Source organism: Danio rerio, chromosome 12 (genome assembly GCF_052040795.2).
Source record: "Danio rerio strain M-AB ecotype USA chromosome 12, GRCz13ab, whole genome shotgun sequence".
Taxonomy (NCBI): domain Eukaryota; kingdom Metazoa; phylum Chordata; class Actinopteri; order Cypriniformes; family Danionidae; genus Danio; species Danio rerio.
In genome coordinates this window covers 40,371,701-40,394,362 of record NC_141032.1, presented here as the reverse complement: position 1 = coordinate 40,394,362, position 22,662 = coordinate 40,371,701, and the positions used below count along the sequence as shown (strand labels likewise).

The 22,662-nt window shown below is 32.3% G+C and overlaps 1 protein-coding gene across 4 annotated transcripts in view; it reads left to right on the top strand.

Annotated features, from left to right (window-relative positions):
- sdk2b (sidekick cell adhesion molecule 2b) overlaps nt 1-22,662 on the top strand; it is a 628,575-nt gene that overhangs the window by 210,043 nt on the left and 395,870 nt on the right. The window lies entirely within an intron of this gene.

The following is a 22,662-nucleotide window of genomic DNA, read 5'->3' as shown; positions in this document are numbered from 1 at the left end:
TGACCTTCATGACCAATCTCAAGTGTTAGCAATTATTTTTATATACATTTTAAAACTCAGTACCGATTTGTCCTGAACTCAGTACTTTTGACAATCTTAATGGTAGTTCTGTTGATTGGTTTGGTTGGTTGGTTGGTGAATCGTTGGATGGATGGATGGATGGATGGATAAATGGATGGATGGAATGATGAATTAATGGATTTATTATTTTTCTCTTGATTTCTTGCCATTTCTTTTTATTAATGTGAACAACTTATGAGCTTGCAAAGTCAAAATTCAAAAGTAGCTTTTAAAAGAGTATCAAAAGTATATCAAGAGTAAGTTTTCAGATAATAAAAAGTGCACAGTTTAATTTTACTATTGGTAATTATCATTAAAATAATATGTAAAGTCTTATTATATATTTTAATATGTAAATAAGTTCTTAATTATATAAAACACAAAAACAGTCAAAATAGGTGTATTCAGAAATATCATCAAGGTATTAACAAGCATTTTACCTTTAATTGAAATAGAAATCTTAGCTGAGTACGAAAGTCCAATTTGTAAGATATGCAAGTCAACATTTCTTGAAGACCATCTTTTGCAGGAGGTTTGTGTATGCTTGTGCATCAGTGTGTGTGTGTGTGTGTGTGTGTGTGTGTGTGTGTGTGTGTGTGTGTGTGTGTGTGTGTGTGTGTGTGTGTGTGTGTGTGTGTGTGTGTGTGTGTGTGTCTTGGCAGAAATCCAAAGGTGAAAATGCCCCAATAACTGGTCTGCACTCCGTCTGAATCATTATCTGGCAGTGGTGTGGTAAACAGCAGCACTAGTAGGGTATTCAGCGCTGCTCACTTTGATGATGCAAACTTACTGCATTCCTGACCCAAAAGTGCAGTGTGAAAAGAGACCAGCGGCTGCAGGTGATGAGGGTGGAATTGAGCTCCAGTTCAGACCGAGTAATCGAAAACAGCCTAATAGTCACCAAAATGTGTACTGGACTGCACCGGCTGGTTCTCTGCAGATCAATAGAAATGAAATGCATTGACTCCATGGAGGCAGTGAAAGCTTATTTCTGAAAGTGTAGTGGAGAGGGAGAGAGAGAGAGGGAGAGAGAGAGAGTAATCACTATTAGTTGTACTGTTGATTTCCTTTTAAATTATTATTATAGTTTGTTCCTGTTCTTTTATTAGATATTTCTGTTGTTATTATGTTTCTCCAGTCATGCCAATCAAGCACTTTTGAATTGAAATACACATTTTGAGAGAAAGGAATGCAACATAGTAACCCTTTTAATGTATGTCTACATAAATTGAGAAGATAAAATATATATAAAAAAACAGAGCCTCATATTAGGCCTCATACATCTTTAATAATTTGTTTTTGAGAAAATAAACAGAAATACAAAAATGAAAATCAACAAGTATTCTGGATTTGAATGTATGTAAAAAAATAGCATTCAAATCTTGATCTAAACCCTTTTTTTTTCTTTTTGTTCATATTCTTGAAATCAGCAGTCTTTTCAATCTAAAACAATCCATATACTTTATGCATAAACAATAGTAAGTGAGAGAGAGAGAGAGAGAGAGAGAGAGAGAGAGAGAGAGAGATGAAGAGGGATGGAAGGTCTTGAAGGGAACAGAGAGATGGAGATGGCCTTTAATGAATGGCTTGGAGAAGAGCTATAGAACGCACTGTTATTGTCTCTGCATGATGGAGGGAATAAGCAGAAAGGAGAGACAAAGGCCAGCGACGTGGGTTCCAGCTCTGCCATTTCTAATTAAGGATCCCTTAAAGGAGAGAGCAGCAGAGCTCAGTGCTGGAGGTGAGTAATTAAGCTGACGTGACGTGACGATCTGGTGGAACAGCAAAGCAGAAGAAAAGCAACTACAGGCTTTTATTTCTGAAGTGTATTCAGGAGAGTGTTTGAAAAATAATTGTTGACAGGTCATTGAGTCATTAGAAAAGCATGCACTGTACATCAGAAGTGGCGTTTTACTGTACATTAGAGGTGGCGAGCGCATGATTTTCTTATAATCGGAGTCAATTATTCCACATATGCTTTGATTGCAACACCTCAAGACATTGTTTGAATGTTTTATTCCTAGACTTTTGCCTTCACTGCTATTTTCAATAATAATAATAATAATAATAATAATAATAATAATAAAATTAATTACTTAATTAATATTTAATTAATATACTTTATTATTATTATTATTATTATTATTATTATTATTATTATTATTATTATTATTATTATTATTACATGGCAAAAGAAAGCAGTTTTTTGTATTATTTATTACATTATGATTTTAAATTTCAAATAAAATAAAATGATATAGAAAATATAATTCTCAAAGTCCATGCCTCATTTCAACATGAAAATATATTGTGATACTGTGAAAGAAATATGTTATTGGAATAACAATAAATTATATTGTATAAACATATGTATTGTTTATATTAGTGGTTAGTGATAAGAGTTTTTGCTGATACAAATATTTAGTATGTTTTATTAATAAATAAATGTATTTATATTAATTAATAATTATTATTATTTGTTTATGTATTTATTTATTTATTTGGTTGGTTGGTTAAATGTAATATTATTATTATTATTATTATTATTATTATTATTATTTCTTATTATTGTTGTTGTTGTTGTTGTTGTTGTTACTTCTACTATTTTTTAGTTTTTAGTAATTCATTGAAAAAATATTGTTGTTGTTTATTGTTATTACTATAAGTATTATTATTTAGTTTTTTGTAATTTATTCAATAAATTATTATTAGTATTAATATTAATATTATTATTATTATTATTATTATTATTATTATTATTATTATTATTATTATTATTATTATTATTATTATTATTTTAGTAGTAGTATTAATATTAATATTATTATAAGCAATATTAATATTAACTATATTAATGTTATTATTATTTGGAAAGTTATGTATTTAATTATTTATTATTATTATTATTATTATTATTATTATTATTATTATTATTATTATTATTATTATTATTATTATTATTTTAGTAGTAGTATTAATATTAATATTATTATAAGCAATATTAATATTAACTATATTAATGTTATTATTATTTGGAAAGTTATGTATTTAATTATTTATTAGTTTGTTTAAATGTGTTATTATTATTATTATTATTATTATCATTATTATTATTAATATTATTATTGTTATTATTATTAACATTATTTTTGTTTTATGGAAATATTATGGAAAATAGGATTTTGATATTTCACCAGCCAGAATAAAACTTGCATCAATGTGAAAAAAAAAAAAAAAAAAAAAAAAAACAATGCAATAATAATAAGGGACAACAAATAACTAAGCACATACCAGAGCCGGAGGATGCAGAATGATGTGAATGATATATGTTTAAATTATTGGCCAATCGAATCTTTAAGTTTTAGAGTTTTGTGCTGAGTTCATGCAGTTGCTGGCATTGATCTCGCAATGTTATATTACTTGTCTATGAAAGTATAAACTGAAAACCTCCTCAAGCCATACCAATGAATGTCTGTTGTTCTGTTTTTTTTTTTTCTGTTCTCAGAATTTCTTTCTGTTCTCTGCTCTACAGGAATTTGAGAAAAGTTTGAATATGTCAGTCTCCACCATGCAGGTCAATTCAAAATGACTTTCTACATTGGGGCGTCTTAGCGGTTTTCTCTATCTGTTTTTGAGCTGGAATCTGTCTAGTCAGGAGGAATAGTTTTCATTTTCGGTGGCAGCATGCACTTCCATGCCAAACCGTGGCGGGACAAACAGCAACTCCAGCTGTTTTCTGAAAAGATGCAGAGAATTATATTAAAAAACAACACTAAAAATCCACTCCACAAAACACTGCCATGCACACACTGTAGCACAAAACACCCATAATGCATAATTCTATCAGTTTGTTGCGTATATATCTTAAAATATGCATATTTCTTCCAAGTATATACCCTTTAGGAAATCTGTGTTCTTGTGCCTTTTATACAGTTGCTCCAGTTCCGTATAGGGGAGTTTTACAGTGTTTATTTAAAGTCTTCCTTTGCCTCATTGCTTGGATTTTAAAGAATATATTCCTTTTTCTGTCAGAGAAATACATTTACACTACTTTCACATTATATTTAGAGTGCTAAATATAAGTGTTTCATTCTCTCTCTCTCAGGTAATAGCACTTAAACCTTCGCTTTCTCTAAATATATATATTAAGGTTATTCTGGTGCAGGGATAGAGAAAGTGTGAGGTATTTAAAAAGCAAAGCCAGCAACAATGGAAACTAAACATTTCAGAGAAAAGAGTCAGATAAAAAAATATTTTCTGTTCGTGTTTCAGCATGCAAGTATTCATCAGGCCATAACGATTCCCAATACACTGAAGTTAATTTAAATACAAATAAAGACAAAACTCAAACTAGCATTTAATTAGCATAAAAGTCAGCCAGTACGGTGTCCACCAATCACATAGCAATAGACTTAGCCTCATCATTTAAATTTATTTACTATTTACTGACTGTCAACTGATTCCAAACATGACTTTCCTTCCTCTTTTATGGTCACACTAGAGTTTGAGCATGTGAAATTCTGGTGGATGGCACTGCGAAAAGGGGCGGTATTAAACAAGATAGTTACACATTTAAAAAAGTGAGTGATTGGTCCATATTTTTAAATTTCTGTCCAGAGAGGTCATGATTTGATCTTCGATCTTTGATAAGGCTCAGGCAAGAAACCTGTTGCACAAACTTGCGTTTCTAGTCTGATGCATTCAGGTGCGTATGAATGGATGTCTATGAGGAGAAATACGGTGGCCAGGAAGTGTAAAACCATATTACATACAACACTTTTACGAAGCTTGAGACAAATTTACATTTTAGAAAACATTTTTACCTATCAAAAGACACAATTATATAGAAAAAAAACCAAGGACGAGCAAATTTACATTAAAAAAAAAAAAAAATTCACAAGAATGTACCACACACCGGAAGTGACACGGAATTTACCTCACACCAGAAAATATCTGACTTTGTAGACATAGGTTAACACGAGTCCGTGGGATACAAGTTAAAATGAGTCTACAACTATAAAAATCATGGTTTGACAAACTGCGAAGGGAGTCTTTGCACTCATCACTCCTGCCACAGCTGACAATCATTCAGACACAGACACTCTGCTGAAACTTATGATTGACTCTAGACTATTTACGCACCTCACATTCTCACACACTTGGCTGAGTCTTGTTTCACTGTTAGCATTTCAGAGCCTGTCCTGACCATCCGGCTGTTATTTTGACCACATTCGTTGGATTACCTAGTGGTGAGCAAAGCAAGGCTTCATGAAACACTGAAACAGGCGAAGCAACTGAGTAGAAGCTTCAAAACATTTTGAAATCGGTCTCTACAGTGACACATGGGGTCATTTTTATGTATTGCTGTGGAACAGCGTCAGCAAATATACAGTTAAGTAAATTAAGGTATTAAACCCTACATTTTAGAGTTGAGGTTTTAAGTAAATTAGTGGATTGGTGAAATTTCCAGAGTAGTATGTAGAGATAATGGCTTTGAATCCAGGGTGATGCAGTCGAAGACATCATTTTTTAAATGGTCTGTTCTTGTAACGTTGGTCTGACATCCGAATAAACACTTTGTCAATAAATATGTCTTGTTTTGGTCATAAAATTCTAATATTCATACAACCAATCATAAGTTCAGAGATATACAAACCGCGACTTAAACTCAGGACTTTTGCAGCCCAATTACTGTGTGCACATGCACAGTCCAGATGCAGATTCGCCTGGTCTTGAAACGCTTCTGAAAAGTTCAATGCTTTGAATCACTTTAGTCACGTGACCTAGTGTTTCAGATCATGCTTCGTTGCAGTGTTTGGAAACACTTAAGCTTTGAGATTGTCGAAACGTCACTTTTGCATCAACCATCCCTAGTGTTATGACCTTTGTTTTGTTTTATTGTTGCTGTTATGCAGCCTGTCCTGACCATTTGCCTGTTATTTTGACCATGTTCTTTGGATTACCCTCATGCTCCTGTTTGACCCTGTTCTTGACCATTCCTTACCTGACTACTCTTGGTTATTAAACTGCACATGGATCCTCATCTCCGTTTTCCCCGCCCGAATGTAACGGGTGAACAAAATAATCTTGTTTTCACTTTGAAATATGTTTACAGTATTTTACTTTCACCATTGGCTGATTATTTAACTTGTTTCAATGAAAAACACACTTAATTTTGACTCATTATTTCCGAGAAATTATTTTTAGCATTTAATAGAAAATGCTTCTTGATTTGCAAATTTTTTTTAGATATTTGAATTAGAAACAAGATAAAAGCACTTAGTACAAAAACATTTTTTTTCTAGCAGTGTAGAGAGAAACTTAAATAGGTCTGGAACAATTATATTTAATCTTACACTGTGTTGATTTCATATCTCTCAGTGCGACTATTTCAGATTTTACACTTCATCTTCATCTTATACTGATGAAAAAGAAATTGCGCGGAGGAAAGTAAACAAGAAAAATGTAATTGGATTTGCACAAGGGTCCTGTTTAGTGCACAGTTTAATTAACATTAGCAATGGAGGCAGAAAATATAGCCTGAGGAAACCGTACAGGCCTTCATATCCCTGAACATATATAACTGCCCACAGCATGAACATGTTACCTGCCTGTTTGACTCATGCATATAAGAAGATTGCATAATATAAAACTGCACCAACGGAGCTACAGATTTCTTAGACAATAGCTCTAGAAATTAAGCCCTAGAAATGATGTATTTCAAGGGATCTTTATTGTAATTAACATGCAAAACAAGTAGTGAAATTATTAATGGTTACATTTGAGATTAGGATATTAGCAAGATTGGTAGATACACAAGCCCATAAATGTACCTACATAAGCATTAAGTAATAGTAATTAGTAATAATGAAAGTCTCTTTAATCTGCTTTCAAAAATGTAGCTTTGGATTTTGTTTTTGGTTTTGCTTTTGAGTTGTATTGTTTTTTTTTTTTTTTTTTTTTTTACGTAGCTTTTATGTATTAATGTGTTTTGTTTTAGTCCTAATGTTTTTATCTATTTTATTTATTTATTTATTTATTTATTTACTTATTTATTTATTGGTTTTTATTTTATTTTATTTTTAATGTTTTTGTTATTATTTATTTATTTATTTTTATTTAGGTTGTATGTTTGTTTATTTGATACATATTTTGGTTATTTAATTAATTAATAATTTAATTAAGTTTTTTGTTTGTTTGTATGATTGATTTCTTATGTTGTTATTTATTTATTTATTTTTGCTTTGATTCATTTTTGTATAGATTTGTTTTACTTTGTGTTTTATTTATTTTTTTTGTCTGTATTTTGTTTTGCTTTGATTTTACTTTTTTTGTTTTATGTTGTTTAATTTTTGTCCGCAGGGTAAATAAGTCTTGAATATGTCATCATTTTTCTTAGAAAACATATTTCTATAGATGCTGCTGACTTGAAATTTTCACCGAATGTTGAAAGCAACCAAAGAAATCCATATATGAAAAGAAAACAAATTTGATTAATTTACAAATTAAGTTATGTGTAATAAAATGAAATGACACAGAGGTAAAGGATTGAACACATGAAAAAAGGAAGGTGTAGAAAGGGAGTGAAAGCCCAGAAAGCAGCTAAAATCTCTCAGTAGTTCATCAGCAACTCACTGCCCTTCCTCAGTGTAAATGAATATCAGCTATGACTTCATTTTCTGCATGAGAGGGGTCTTTAAACTGCCATCAACCAAAAACACACACACATTTGTCATGGACACGTTGATTTCTCACCCCTGCTCAGACCTCTGGCCCTTCATGAAGCATCTTATTTCTGTCATTGTTACTCAGCATCTCCTGTTGTTGTATCGTCTGTGGCCTTGACCGTGCAAAATAGTGGCGCTATTCATAGGCTGTCTGAGCTGCGGGTTGATGTATGAGATTCTGTCAGAGATTGACATGGGAGAAAAGACGAAAAGCTGCTTCCATCTGCGTCAGTCTGAAGTCACTGTTTGTGTTAGAAACTTAAGGGTTTTATGATGTAGATCCAAACAGCTGCCGGCCACAGAATGAAGAGAAAAGGTCAAACAATGACGAATAGCACATTGTCTGTTTTTTTTTTTTAGTTTAGGGTGAGTTTGAAAGTTTAAAAAGATAATGTTTTGCTTGTTTTATTTTTTACAAACTTATTGGATTTTTATTTCCTCCATGAAAAACAAAGAGTTAACACTTCAAGAATATTATTTAAAGAATTTTAATGTGAACAAAATTTTTTTTAATCCAACAAAGCTTTTTTTATGACAAAGAACCTTTTTTTTTTTTTTGCATTGGAATGAAACATTTCCAAACAAAATTCCCGGAGCTAACAGCATTCTTAAAACTGAAGGTGCCAACATGAATAAAAAAGTTTTTTTTTTATTATTATTATTAATATTATTTTTTTATTATTATTTTTTTTTTTTTTACAGTGATACTAAAAAATGCCATTTGATACCAAACCATAGTGAGACCATTTTTTGGATCTTTTAAGAACATTTGGTTACACTTCATTTTAAGTGCTTAAATGATTCAATTTGCACAATACTCTTATTATGTATAAATGTACAGCCATTGTACTTTTACTTTGAAATCATTTCATGTGCCTTACACCTTAAACCTATCCATACCACCAAACATGTCCCTAACATTACCTGTACCCCAGCTTAAATAAGAACACAATAAGTATTTTACCTGATTGTTACTTTACTTTGATGTAAAATAAAGTGTAACCTTTTTAACTTTAAATAAATATTTGTTTAATAAAAATAGTCCATCAATGGTAAAGGTTTTTGGAAGTGAAAACATTGATGCCAAAGAAGAATATTTTGATTCTTGTGGAGTTTTTAAAATCCCACAAGGTGCATTTTTTATGTAAATTTTTTTTTTTTACAGGGACATTTTCTGTGTTTAAAAGACAGCAATGTAGTCCAAAAAAAGGAAAAGTTGTTTACTTGTTTGTTTGATTGTTCGTTCGTTCGTTCGTTCGTTCGTTCGTTCGTTCGTTCGTTCGTTCGTTCGTTCGTTCGTTCGTTCGTTCGTTTGTTTGTTTGTTTGTTTGTTTGTTTATTTATTTATTTATTTATTTTATTTTATTTTATTTTATTTATTTATTTATACACAGTTGAAGTCAGACACACACAGCTGAAGTCAAAATTATTAAAATAAATAGATGGACTAATAATTCAGGGGGGCTAATTATTCTGACCAACTGTTTGTATATATATATTAGATTTACCCCACAGCCTTTTCAAACAATTCACATTAATAAATAAGTGAAAATGGTCAAAACTTGGAATATGTATGTCAGGCCAGTGTTTGGTGCTGTCATCTTGTTAGTAAACAGTATCTCTAGCAAAGTGACAATGTCGTGCCGTCAGCAGCTCTGCGCTGTGTCTGTGTAGGTACAATTTGCTGTGTGTGTGTATGATGCATCTACACTTTTGCCTGTAATGTGAAGTAAATCTACACTTTGCTGATGAAGCATTAGCAGATACTTGAACAACAACCACACTGTCATGTACTTTGTCATTGTTGCACGTTTCGCTTCCTTTTAATCTGCACTCACTTAAATATGTACTATATACATATATTCCCACATGGACTGCTGATTCATAAGTATCAGTCAAGCGACACCTAAAAACCTCTCTTCTGCGATCACCGGAATTCTGTGAAGAAAACCAGGAAATACACACCAAACGACAACCTCAAAACATTACGCAATTATGTGCCTCACACAGGTGAGTGGGCTTGACCACCTGTGATGAAACCACTTGTAAAAAAAACACTCTTTAATCTCTCTGACACTTTAACTGGCATTTGCACCAGTTTTGCATATTTGCACCAGACACTTTTTTTTACAATCACTCTATATATTTATATTTTTAAAAAAAGTGTGCATCACACAGATGGGTGGGCTTGACAAACCACCTTTAGAAACACGCTTTTCACTCACAAAAAAAAAAAAAAAAAAAACACATTTCACCCTCTTTATCTAGCACTTAATTCTCTGACCACTAACAATTCCTTTGGATATTTAGCACTTCTTGTGTGAATTGCCGCTTCTTGAATCATTGAATGCCTCATAAATTGTGTGTCTGCTAAATGACTAAATGTAAATGTACCATGCAGAAATATTATATCATATTTTACTCTCATTTTTTGGGTGTTTACATGGAATTGACAATGAATACATATTAAAAACATCCTCTTTGAAACCCGTTTTCAGATGTAGGCTGTACACTACACCATTGTTGTGTAACCAACTGGACAAAATGCAAGTTTCCTTTTTCTGTATGAAAAGTTTGTAGCGTAAACTAGGGCTGCAAGTCAACCGCTTTAGCATCAGTATTGCAATGTGTGCATCAGCAATAGTCACATCACAAGATTAGATTGTTTATTAAAGATAAAAAGATGAATACATTATTAAATATTATTTTAAAATAATTTATACAATGATGACCATGTTATTTTATGTTTGATTGTTCAATCCTCTACCTGAGTACTATTAGACCATCAAGCTCTGTTTATTTCACTTTTATCATTGCTCTGTTGAATTTATATACAGTATGCTTGTAATTTATTATAATTTATGCAAACCCACTGCATAGAATCATCCCAATCTATCTAAATGTATGACATCTTTCCCAATTGAGCCGTTCAATTTATCTGGTGAAATGATATCCATATCACAATATATATTGCAGAAAAACAAAATAACTACAATGTCAGATTTTTCCAATATTATGCAGTCCTTGTGTAAACACCCCCTTAGTGTGAAGAACATTCTAAAAATGTAAATAACTGTTTTGCCCACTATAAGAATCTTCTCAGGATGCGCAGGACGTCGAGATGACATTAGATTGTGTGACATCAATGTCCAATATCAAACCTAAAATCAAATATCAACATCTAATGATGTTACAGCTTGACGTTCTGTGGACGTTACCACTACAACATCTGTAAGACATTGGCTTTTGATTGCCATGGATAAACATTAGTATTTAATGGTAATATGACCCTGGTTTAAGATCTTCATTGGATTTTGGTCACTTACCACCACAATCTAAAGTCAACCAAATATTAATGTCTAATGATGTTACAGCTTGACGTTGTGTGAACGTTACAACGACGTCTATAAGACATCGGCTTTTAGTTGCCATAACTGATGAATAAATTTCAGTATTTGACGTCAATATGACGTTGGTTTAAGATGTTGGCCCATCGTTGGATTTTGGTCACTTACCAACACAACCTAAAATCAACCAAGATTCAACATCATTTGACGTTGTTATTGGACGTCAAAATAGCGTTGTCCTAATGCTGCGTTACACCAGACGTGGCAGATGAAGCGTCAAGCACGAGTGATTTACATGTTAAGTCAATCCGACATTGCAAATTCTGCGATTTGCACAAATGAGGCAAAGCAAACGATGCGATTTGCACTGATAAAGTGGCGGGAGTTTTGCATTTTTGACGTGCTTAACGGGTCTATCGCTCGAATTGGAAAATCTAAACTTCAGCAGAAATTTGTGCTGCGTTAACCAATCAGGAGCTATTTCTTGTTGAGGCATTATTACGTAACTCCTGTTGTTGGTTTCCCGAGATAAAATCCTTGTTAGCCATTTAGCAATGAAGCTAGAGTCACCGGACAGACAGAAGCCCTGCCCATGATGCAAATTTTAATGATTGAAGTGTCTATTTACGCTCAAATATTGTGATTTATTCAAATGTTCGGCGTCTGGTGTGAACACAGTATTAGATGCTGGCTAGAAATTCAATTTTGGTCACCTGATGTATTGACTTAAATCTATTCTAATATTAATATGTCTTATGATGTTGTGTGCCTGCTGAGTTTTGTCCATTAATGTTAAAGCAATGGAATCCATCAATTAAAATAAATTACTTTTATTTTGAGCATTGTAAAATATCCAAATTGTCTATTAAAATAATGATGATAATAATTATGTGCTTCATTTAACCTATACTCAGCATTTTCTTTTCACTGAAGGATGAAATCTTTGCTCTTTTTGAATGACATGACGGTGAGTAGATGATGACAGAATATTCAATTAGGAGTGATCCGTCCCTCAAAATGGCTATTTTCAAGACAAAGAATCATTTACATGTATTCAGATCTTTCTTCATTATGTCCTGGGGGGCCGCAGAGGCTTCTCATCTTTGTCCTGACTGTGGCACTGGGTTGCGAGATCAATGCTGTTTTTAAGTGTTTTCAGACACTCTACATCACTTCTCGTTGCCTTTGGCTGAAACATCAGCCACTGTTTCCACCCACCCACCCACACACACACCCTCATTCGTCTGAGGCCATGAATTATTAACCATCTCATGTCCATGACATTATCTGGAGTCACTCTGCAATTATTTCAGCCCCTACACAGCTGGATGTGAACATTCAGAGCCTCAGAGCCCTGATGATGATGGTGATGATGATGTTTTTCTGGTATATGTATTTAAAGAAAGGGAGTTGGAGAGCTGATTTACACCATAATGTGATTCAAATGGAACACATCATTGACTTTCTTTCTTTCTTTCTTTCTTTCTTATTTTTTATCTATTATTTTTTTTACTAATTTTAAAGTGTCATATTGATTAATTCTACATCAAATATAATCCCTCCTTTGAATTATTTCCCAAGTAGAGAAGATTTTGTCAACACGTTTCAAACAAAATAGTTTTCTAATAAGCTGTTGTATTCATTTTTTTTTCTAATGAATTAATAATTTTCATGAAAGATACATAAATATAATAAGTACATTCATATTTTTTTTCAGTTACTTTGCTGGAAAGATACTAGTATTCAACTTTTAAATTCAAATGTAAAGACCTAAAAAGGTTAACAAGGTTAACTATGCATGATTGGTTAATTAAGCAAGTCATTGGACAGCTACAGTATGTAGGAAATCATATAATACATCGTTCTTAAGGGGGCAAAAATATTGACCTTCTAAAACAGTATTAAAATAAAGCTTTTATTCTAGATAGATAGTCAGATAGATAGTCTGATAGATAGATAGATAGATAGATAGATAGATAGATAGATAGATAGATAGATAGATAGATAGATAGATAGATAGATAGATAGATAGATAGATAGATAGATAGATAGATAGATAGATAGATAGATAGATAGATAGATAGATAGATAGATAGAAGATAGATAGATAGATTGATAGGTAGGTAGGTAGGTAGGTAGGTAGGTAGGTAGGTTGGTAGGTAGGTAGGTAGGTAGGTAGGTAGGTAGGTAGGTTGGTAGGTAGGTAGGTAGGTAGGTAGGTAGGTAGGTAGGTAGGTAGGTAGGTAGGTAGACAGACAGACAGACAGACAGACAGACAGACAGACAGAACAGTGTTAGCAATTAGAGATGTGGTGTTAGCTGTGTAGCAGGCAGCGAAGGAAGCCATTTAATGCAACACCAGCAGGCTTTATACAACTTGCCTGTAGAAACACCACAGAGTGATTTAATAGCACAATGGGGCTCCATTTAAAAAGAGCTCACCTACAGTTAAAGACTTAAGGTACAAGAAAGACTTTGGGGTGGCTGTTTGAGAGGTTCTTGAGGCCTGTCGCTTCAGTAAGGATGTCATGTCAGACTCAATAATTCATTCGACTCATTACTGTCTGAAGGGACACTAGAATGTTATATGAGCCCATTATTAGAGAGTTCTTTCCTTTACTTTTTTATTATTTTATTTTATTATTTATTTGTATTTTTTTATTCATAATTATTTTTCTAAACATCACAAAGGATTTATTAAAGAGACATAAACATAGTTAAAATTGTAATTTATTTTAATTTAAGTACTTTCAGCATCATTACTCAAGTTTTCAATGTCATGTGATTTTTTAAACTATTTCAATACACTGATTTTCACCATTTTTATTTGATAAAAAATTTAATTGAAAAATTGAAAACAAAAGGTAAAAAAAGTTGTGAGACAATTTGCTATAGATGAAGATTTTTTTAATGTTGTATTTTATTTTATATTTTATTTTATTTTATTCAGAAATATCTTACTAAAGATCATAAATGTTACATTAATTTGATAAATTACATTTAAAAATTTTTAACTGTAATTTATTCCATCTTAAGTACTTTCAGCATCAAGTTTTCATTGCCATGTGATTTTTTTAAACCATTCCAATATACTGGTTTTCACTATTTTTAGTTCTATAAAAAATACATAATAAAAAAATTATAATAACAATAAATAAAAATAAACACATAAATGAATTAAATATGAGGCAATTTTCTATGAGGATTTTTTATTTTTTTATTTTTTTTTTTATTTTATTTTATTTTATTTTATTTTTAAAGTTTTATTTTAGTTTAGTTTAGTTTCCTTAGTTTATTATTTTTTTTCTTTGTGTTCTTTTATTTTATTTCAGAAATATCTATTTAAAGGTAAAAATAAAATAAAAATCTTTAAAAAATCTAAATGAAAAATAAGTTTATAGGAAATATCCTATATATAGGAATATTTTATTTTCAGTTAATTAGTTATTTTTTATTGATAAAAAAATTATAAAACAAAACAGAAACCAACAAAAAGTTGGAAATAGGAAAAATTTTTATTATTTTTTATTATTATTTTTTTATTAATATTATTGTTTTTTGCTTTTTGCTGCAAAAGTTATTAATATCGCTATCATTCTTTTTGCATTAGTCTAATTCACAAGTGTTTCCAGTACAGTAAAAGTAAGCAGTTTTTCGTGATGGAGTCATTCGTACTCGAGTGGTGTTTTGGCGTTAGCAGAGAGCTGTTATTGTCAGGACCCGTCTGGCCTCACCGTGTTGGAACTATTCATGGAGTGGCTCGATAAGAAGGCGCTCTGAAGGGTCGTCTCGTCCTGGAACATGGCCGAGGTGTTATATATGTTTACCCAGAATGCCATGAGCCATATCAGTAAGGCCTGTGTTATGTGCTGGGCTGCAAGCTATTTCAGTCTCTTTTATATCTGCTGTCTGTTTATGGAGTGGGTCAGATTAGATACGAGGGACACAACAGTTGGATCTTTTGTCGGCTTTTGTTAAGGTTGTTTATGTGCGCATGTGTTGATGTCAGGGAATAAAACGGATATAGAGCCATGCAAGTGAATGCTTTTCATCTGACAGCATGCGTTTATTCTGTGGAATGAGAAAGCGGAGTTTGGAAGACTTTTCTGGAGAGTCTTTTTATTAATAAGGGAAAGAAATCTGCTTGTTATTTTGCAAAATTGGCTCAGATGTGGTCCATGCAAATCTTTTGATAATTGTGTGTGGAAAAACGAACAGAAATGGGGAGATTTAGAGTGCTGGTGAACTGTTTATTTACTCAAATAAGTGATTTGCGAGTGAGAATCAGCTTGAGCTAGGAACAAATTGGTTGTGAATTGGGAATGATTCATTTAAAAGATTCAGCACAAGTGAAATGAATAGTGTTTGTGCAGGTTGTTTGTCAAGCCCACTCACCCATGTGAAACACTTCATATATGAAGTTTTATTTTTGAGATATGATTGTTACAAAGTGTCTAGGGCAAATGTGCAAAACTGTTGATAGTATCGGTTAAAGAGTCAGAAAGATGAAAGATGTGTTTTTTGCAGGTGGTTTGTCAAGCCCACTCCCTAGTATGAGGCACACTCTGAATTGCATAATGTTTTGAGATTGTTGTGTGGTGTGGACTAAAATCACTGGCAAAATGCCATCATATGGCTTTAAAATGCTCAAATATACCAAATTTGTAATGTTTTTTTAATTTGTTTTCTTGAACTTGAACGCTTTCATGATACCAAAAACTAAAATATTGTGTATCATAAAATAAATTTAATCATGTACTTTGAACAATATGTGCACATGCATGCGTTTTAGAGATGTAAAACTGATATGAAGAAAAACACATGCCATTTAGTTTAAAAAAAGAATCAAAACAAGAACAAGCATGTCCTCTTAAGCCAAATATTACAAGTTCCTCTGCTTGCTGTTCATTATCTGTCATTTTCAGTTGATTTTGAATACAAATTTGAACACTTACAGCAAAAAGGCAATTTTTTTATTTATTTATTTTTTTTTTTGTGAAGATAGGATGGTAGACGTTTAGACGAGCTGTGCCTGTGTGTGTGGGTTGTTAGTTGTAGTGGTGAATGTGCATGGAGTGTCAGTATGTCCTTAAAACAGCAGGAAAGATGTGGAGAGCTGTGCCGCCCACCAGCCCTATTACAGGCAAACAACCACTGTCATCATGTCACGCTGATGGTACGGTTCAGCAGTTAGTCACACACACACACACACATGCACGCACACACACATCCAGTTGTCATTGTCTCAACACTCTAACAACCAGGAACTTTCTCTTTTGACAAAATACAAAGAAGTCGCAGCTTTTGTAGGGCTATTATTTGTGGGAGGCTTTTTTTGGATTTGATGATTAGAATCAGCTCTGAATTATTCCATGCTGGGGCTGGTATCAGATCCAATACAATGCATGCGGAATTGTTCTCGTTCAAGTAGCAAAATCAATACAATGTGTACAATTGAAGATATTTCAAGATTAATAATGCCCGTGAATCTGATTCATGGCTGCGTTTTCATAGTCGACGTGCAGAGTGGCTGTTGTGTGAGCAGACAAATGCATGAGTGCAGAAGGGTCAAGGTTTGTCTGCTGGATCTTGTTGGCTAACAGATATTGCAACTGCATCATCTGAGAAAAGCATCTTTCTTCTATAGGGCTCTTTATGAAATATGTTGTTTTTTCCACCATCGAACATATTTTTCAGTTCAAATGTTGTAATGCTTTATTAAAATGTAATAGTCAAAAACATGTCTAATCAATTACATTAATGACTAATTTAGAGAATTAAATATTTATTTGCTGGTTTATTTGCATTTCCATGCATTCATTTAGCAGACACTTTTTTTCCAAAGAGACTTACAAATGAGCATAAAATCAGAGAGAAACAATGATCAGATTTTTGTGGAGTTTTTTGTTTAAATAAATACATTATTTAATTTTATTATTTTATTTAATTATTATTATTTTAATTTTATTTTATAAGTATAAATAATATGTATTTTTATTATTTATTAATATTGAATTATTTTATCAAGTTCAGAATGCAACGTTTCAAATAAATGATAATGCTAAAAAAAAAAAAAAAATATATATATATATATATATATATATATATATATATATATATATATATATTCTGGAATAACAGCACTCGTACTGCCTCTTTGCCCTTGTGTATTACTCCACCCACATAGAGTGACAGCAGATCAATAAACTTCCTACAGTTTCACAAATATTGCAGCTGTTGGACAACATAATGTACTTTTAAGACTTTTTTTAGACGAGAACATAGTTGTTTAGATTGCAACTATGCAGTTTAGTTTTAAGGACAGTACCTAATTTGAAATTTTTATATTTTAAATTTTATAAATATTTATATATTTTGGAGATTCAGCACATATATGGCTGTCAGCCTGTCATACTGAGCAGAGCAAAAAGAGTTGATGTTCCGCCACAAGATGGCGACAGAGACCACCTAAAAAGTCCTTACGGAGAAAAACTCAGCATCAGTGGTGGATTTAGGAAATGGCAATATGGGCAATTCCATTGTTTTAGTTATTTAGTGTAATAATAATATGATAATATTAATAATAATTGTATTTATTTAAAATAAATATAAATACATTGTTATATTTATTGAAAAATAAATATAATAATACACGGGGGGTGGCAGGGGGTGGGGTGGTTCGCCCAGGATGCCATTTAAATAAGAACTGCCACTGCTTAGCATGCAGCTGAAAAAATCGTTATAAAACTGGTAAGTGACATTCTAAGTCAATCTCTCTCTTTTTTATGTTGTAGTGCTGTATTTATAGCAGAGTAATCTGGTAGTGTTTGCTTTGCTTTGGCTTTTTAGAAATTAATTATTGTGATCACCCAATTGCAACAGAGAAATACTGGGAAATCATTGTTCAGCCTTATAATCTTAAAATGTAAGCAAAATTACCTGTTTTGTCATCACTTTAGATATAACGCTAGAGAATCATTCAAATACCAGCTCTAAGGTGATGTTGGGGAATTAGCAATGGTTTCTGCTGTTCTGACGTCAGCTGCAGATCTGAATGAATGGTGGAAGAAAGTTGTTTCCCATACAAAAGGATTTTTAGACTCTTCTTTTCTGACTTTCTTTTTTTTAAACACAATTATTTCATCAAATTGTTGTATAAACACAATAACACACTCGTAGCAGTGCGATATGGCTGTATATTGTCACTGATGGGACACTAAGTCCTCGAGCCAATGCATTTCTCCCATATACACATATAATTATATATAATATATTTTATATTTATTTATATATATATATATATATTTAAAATTATATCACAGCAAATATATATTGCTTTTTAATTTTTTTTTATTGTTATCTTGTATTAAATTATATTATGTTATGTTATATTATGTTATGTTATGTTATATTATATTATATTATATTATATTATATTATATTATATTATATTATATTATATTATATTATATTATATTATATTATATTATATTAATTTAATTTAATTTAATTTTATTATATTATATTATATTATATTATATTATATTATATTATTATATTATATTATATTATATTATATTATATTATATTATATTATATTATATTATATTATATTATATTATATTATATTATATTATTTATAAACATATTTTTGTTTGTTTGTTTCATTCTGATGGAATCCCTTAAAGTAATACAAGCTATACAGAACAACTTAACCTGTTTTCATTACATACACTCATAAAACATTACCCTTATCTGGAGTCACAGCGGTGAACACAAATAACTCTTACATCACCGCTGAGTTTGGAGATCCAGCATGCTGGAGTTTCATTGTTGGATTTGGACATCCTTGTGGATTTTCCATAACGTGTCTATTTTAGTCTCATCTCACCCTAGAAGGTCCTGATTCTGCTCGTGTCAGCAGGCGAGTCGAGCATCTCGCATAGTGTGTAATTTATCTGCCATCGGCTCTTGAGTAAACTGACCAAAGCATTTATTTCCGGTTATTTGACAATGTTTTATGTCTGCCAGTGTCGTTTTAGAAAGCAAACCACCCGCTAACTGCCAATTTTAGGTGTGTATTTCCTTTCTGGGATAAAACGGCACAAGCACTCAGGTTTACAGAGTGCCAGTCATGCACTCGGCATGCCGATGTGTAAAACAAAGTAAACAGAATAGCTGTTCAACTGATCCACTTAAAAGATTTGATTTATAAGTGATTATTTGATGACATTTATCACTTTTGTCTTTTATGCCTGATATATGGCTTCACAAAATTAGCATACAGTATAGGTCAAATGAACTTATTTTATGATGCTTTTTAAAAGCCTGATCAAATTTGAATTAATTGATTTGATTTCATCAAAAAAGTAAAACTTTGACTAAACTTGGATATTAATAAAGCTGAAAAGCTTTGATAAGCCAAAGAATGATTCAAATGTGTTGTCAAAAAGACACATACACATCTTTTAAACTCAAGAATCACATGTACCTGATTCATGAACAAATGAATCATATTGGGTTTGAATTGGACTAACTGACTCATTCAAAAGATTTGACTCATTGGTCGAATTTAAAGTCTTTTTCTTTAATAATGTCATTATATAGCTTCCAAAAAAGAAGTAAACGTTATTGAACAACTTTCAAAATGTACATGGTTTAATGTTGTTTTTTCAGCTTGAACACCCCAGTCTCAGTTTACATTTATGATATTTGCCATAGTGTATAATTTACCTGTTGACTGACAGAAGCATTTATTTCCAGGTATTTGACTGTTAAATATCTGCCAGTGTTTTTTAAGAAGACAAACCACCTTCTAAATGCCAATGTTAGATGTGTATTTCCTTACTGGGTTAAAACAGCACAAGCACTCATGTTTACAAAGTGCCAATCATGCATTCGGCATGCCGATGTGTGTAAAAAAGCAAACAAAAAATCTGTTCAACTGATTCACTTAAAAGATTTCACTCATAAGTGATTATTTGATGACATTTAACACTTTTATTTATTAAGCCTGTCTTATGCTTCAAAAAATTAGCATATAGCTCAAACGAACCACTTTTAGGATGCTTTTTTTAACGATTTATTAAAGTAAACATTTTGATTAAACTTGGAATCGAATGATGCAGAATAAGTTTGACAAGCCAAATAATAATTCAGATATATTGTATAAGTGCTCCTTATAAACATTTGACCTCAGTAATCTCATTTACCTGATTCATGAAAATATGACTCATATTTTATTTGAATTGGGCCAAGTGACTCATTCAAAAGATTTGACTCATTCCTTGAATAAAAAGTATTTTTCTACCAAAATGCTATCATATAGCTTCCAGAAAAGCATATGAAGCAAAGCAAACAAACACGGGTCAGCTTTAGCTGATTCACTCAAAGATTTTGATTCAGAAGTGATTCTTTGATTAAATATATCACTTTTGTTTTTTAATCTTGATAGAAACATTGACTAAACTTGCAATAGGATGCAGCTGAATAGATTAGGCAATCCACAAAATGATTCAATTGTATCTTTTGACCTTTACATTCACATTGTCCTGATTTATGAACAAATGAATCATATTGGTTTTGAATTGGGCCAACTGACTCATTCAAAGGTTTTGACTCATTACTGGAATTTAAAGACTTTTTCTCTTACAATGTTATCATATAGCTTCCAAAAAAAGAAGGAAAATAAATGTTAATGAACATTTTTAAAAACAACAACAACATGGTTTTATGTTGTTTCAACTGTTCAACTGATTGACTCAAAGTGATTCTTTGATGAAATGTGTCACTTTTGTCCATTAACCCTGTCATATGGCTTTACAAAATTAGAATATAGGTCAAATTAGCCTTTTTTTTTTGTTCTTTTTTTTCTTTAAGCTGGACTGTCCCTGTCCACTTTCATGAAACTAGAAATTTTGTCTAAACTTCAAATATATTGAAGCTAAATAGATATGGCCACCCACAGATTCAAATGTATATTTTGAATCACATTTTCTGATTCATGAACAAATGAGTCATATTGGTTTGGAATTGAGCCAACTGAATCATTCAAAATATTTGACTCAAAGTGATTCATTGCTAAAATGTAGTCTTTTCCTTTCATTATTTTCAAAAACGTAATAATAAGCAAAGCAAAGGAACAGCTTTCATCATGTTGTTTTTGAAGCTTGAACACCCAACCTCAGTTTACTGTCATGGTATTTCACATAGAGTATAATTTATCTGCCATCAGCTGTTGAGTAAACTGACCAAAGCATTCATTTCCGGTTATTTGACAATGTTTTGGGTCTGCCAGCATTGTTTAAGAACACAAACCACCTGCTAGCCACAAATGTAAGGTGTATATTTCTTCTCTGGCATAAAGTGGCTCCAGCACTCAGGTTTTTAGAGTGACAATCATGCACTCGACATGCTGATGTATGAGGAAAAACAAGCAAATGCAAGCGGCTTTAGCTTTTGGTCTTCGCTAAGAGAGAATGAGATGAGGGCGAGGAAGTCATTTTTCCCTCTGATTCATTTGGACGAGTTTCACCCTTTGCCGCCCAGATCATATGCAAAGCGATGCTCTCCATTGCATTCTCTCTTATCATGTGTCGTTTTATCAGGCTATAATCACGCTTGAACTCTGGAGCACATCTATCCCGCTTAATGTGGTTCTGCTTGGGCGATTACGGATTCAGAAGGTGTGTGTGTGTGTGTGTGTGTGTGTGTGTGTGTGTGTGTGTGTGTGTGTGTGTGTGTGTGTGTGTGTGTGTGTGTGTGTGTGTGTGTGTGTGTGTGTGTGTGTGTGTGTGTGTGTGTGTGTGTGTGTGTGTGTGTGTGTGTGTGTGTGTGTGTGTGTGTGTGTGTGTGTGTGTGTGTGTGTGTGTGTGTGTGTGTGTGTGTGTGTGTGTGTGTGTGTGTGTGTGTGTGTGTGTGTGTGTGTGTGTGTGTGTGTGTGTGTGTGTGTGTGTGTGTGTGTGTGTGTGTGTGTGTGTGTGTGTGTGTGTGTGTGTGTGTGTGTGTGTGTGTGTGTGTGTGTGTGTGTGTGTGTGTGTGTGTGTGTGTGTGTGTGTGTGTGTGTGTGTGTGTGTGTGTGTGTGTGTGTGTGTGTGTGTGTGTGTGTGTGTGTGTGTGTGTGTGTGTGTGTGTGTGTGTGTGTGTGTGTGTGTGTGTGTGTGTGTGTGTGTGTGTGTGTGTGTGTGTGTGTGTGTGTGTGTGTGTGTGTGTGTGTGTGTGTGTGTGTGTTGGCATATGTGGTTTATGGAACCAATTTTCAGGTTTACCCACCAGCATTATGAGACCATTTAGTTTATGAGACCATTTTTGGTGGTCTCATAAACTAAAAATTTAAGTTGATATTAAAAATGGTTTAAATGATGATTATTCATTACAATTACCTAAATGATAATTATAAGACTTGTTTCAAAAGTTCACATTGTTATTTGGTTATTATTACACTTGGTGTGCTTTTTATGACCTTTACAAATATGGTCTTGTAAACCATGATGTGTATGTGTGATCTTTGAACAGCGCCTCTGTAGGCG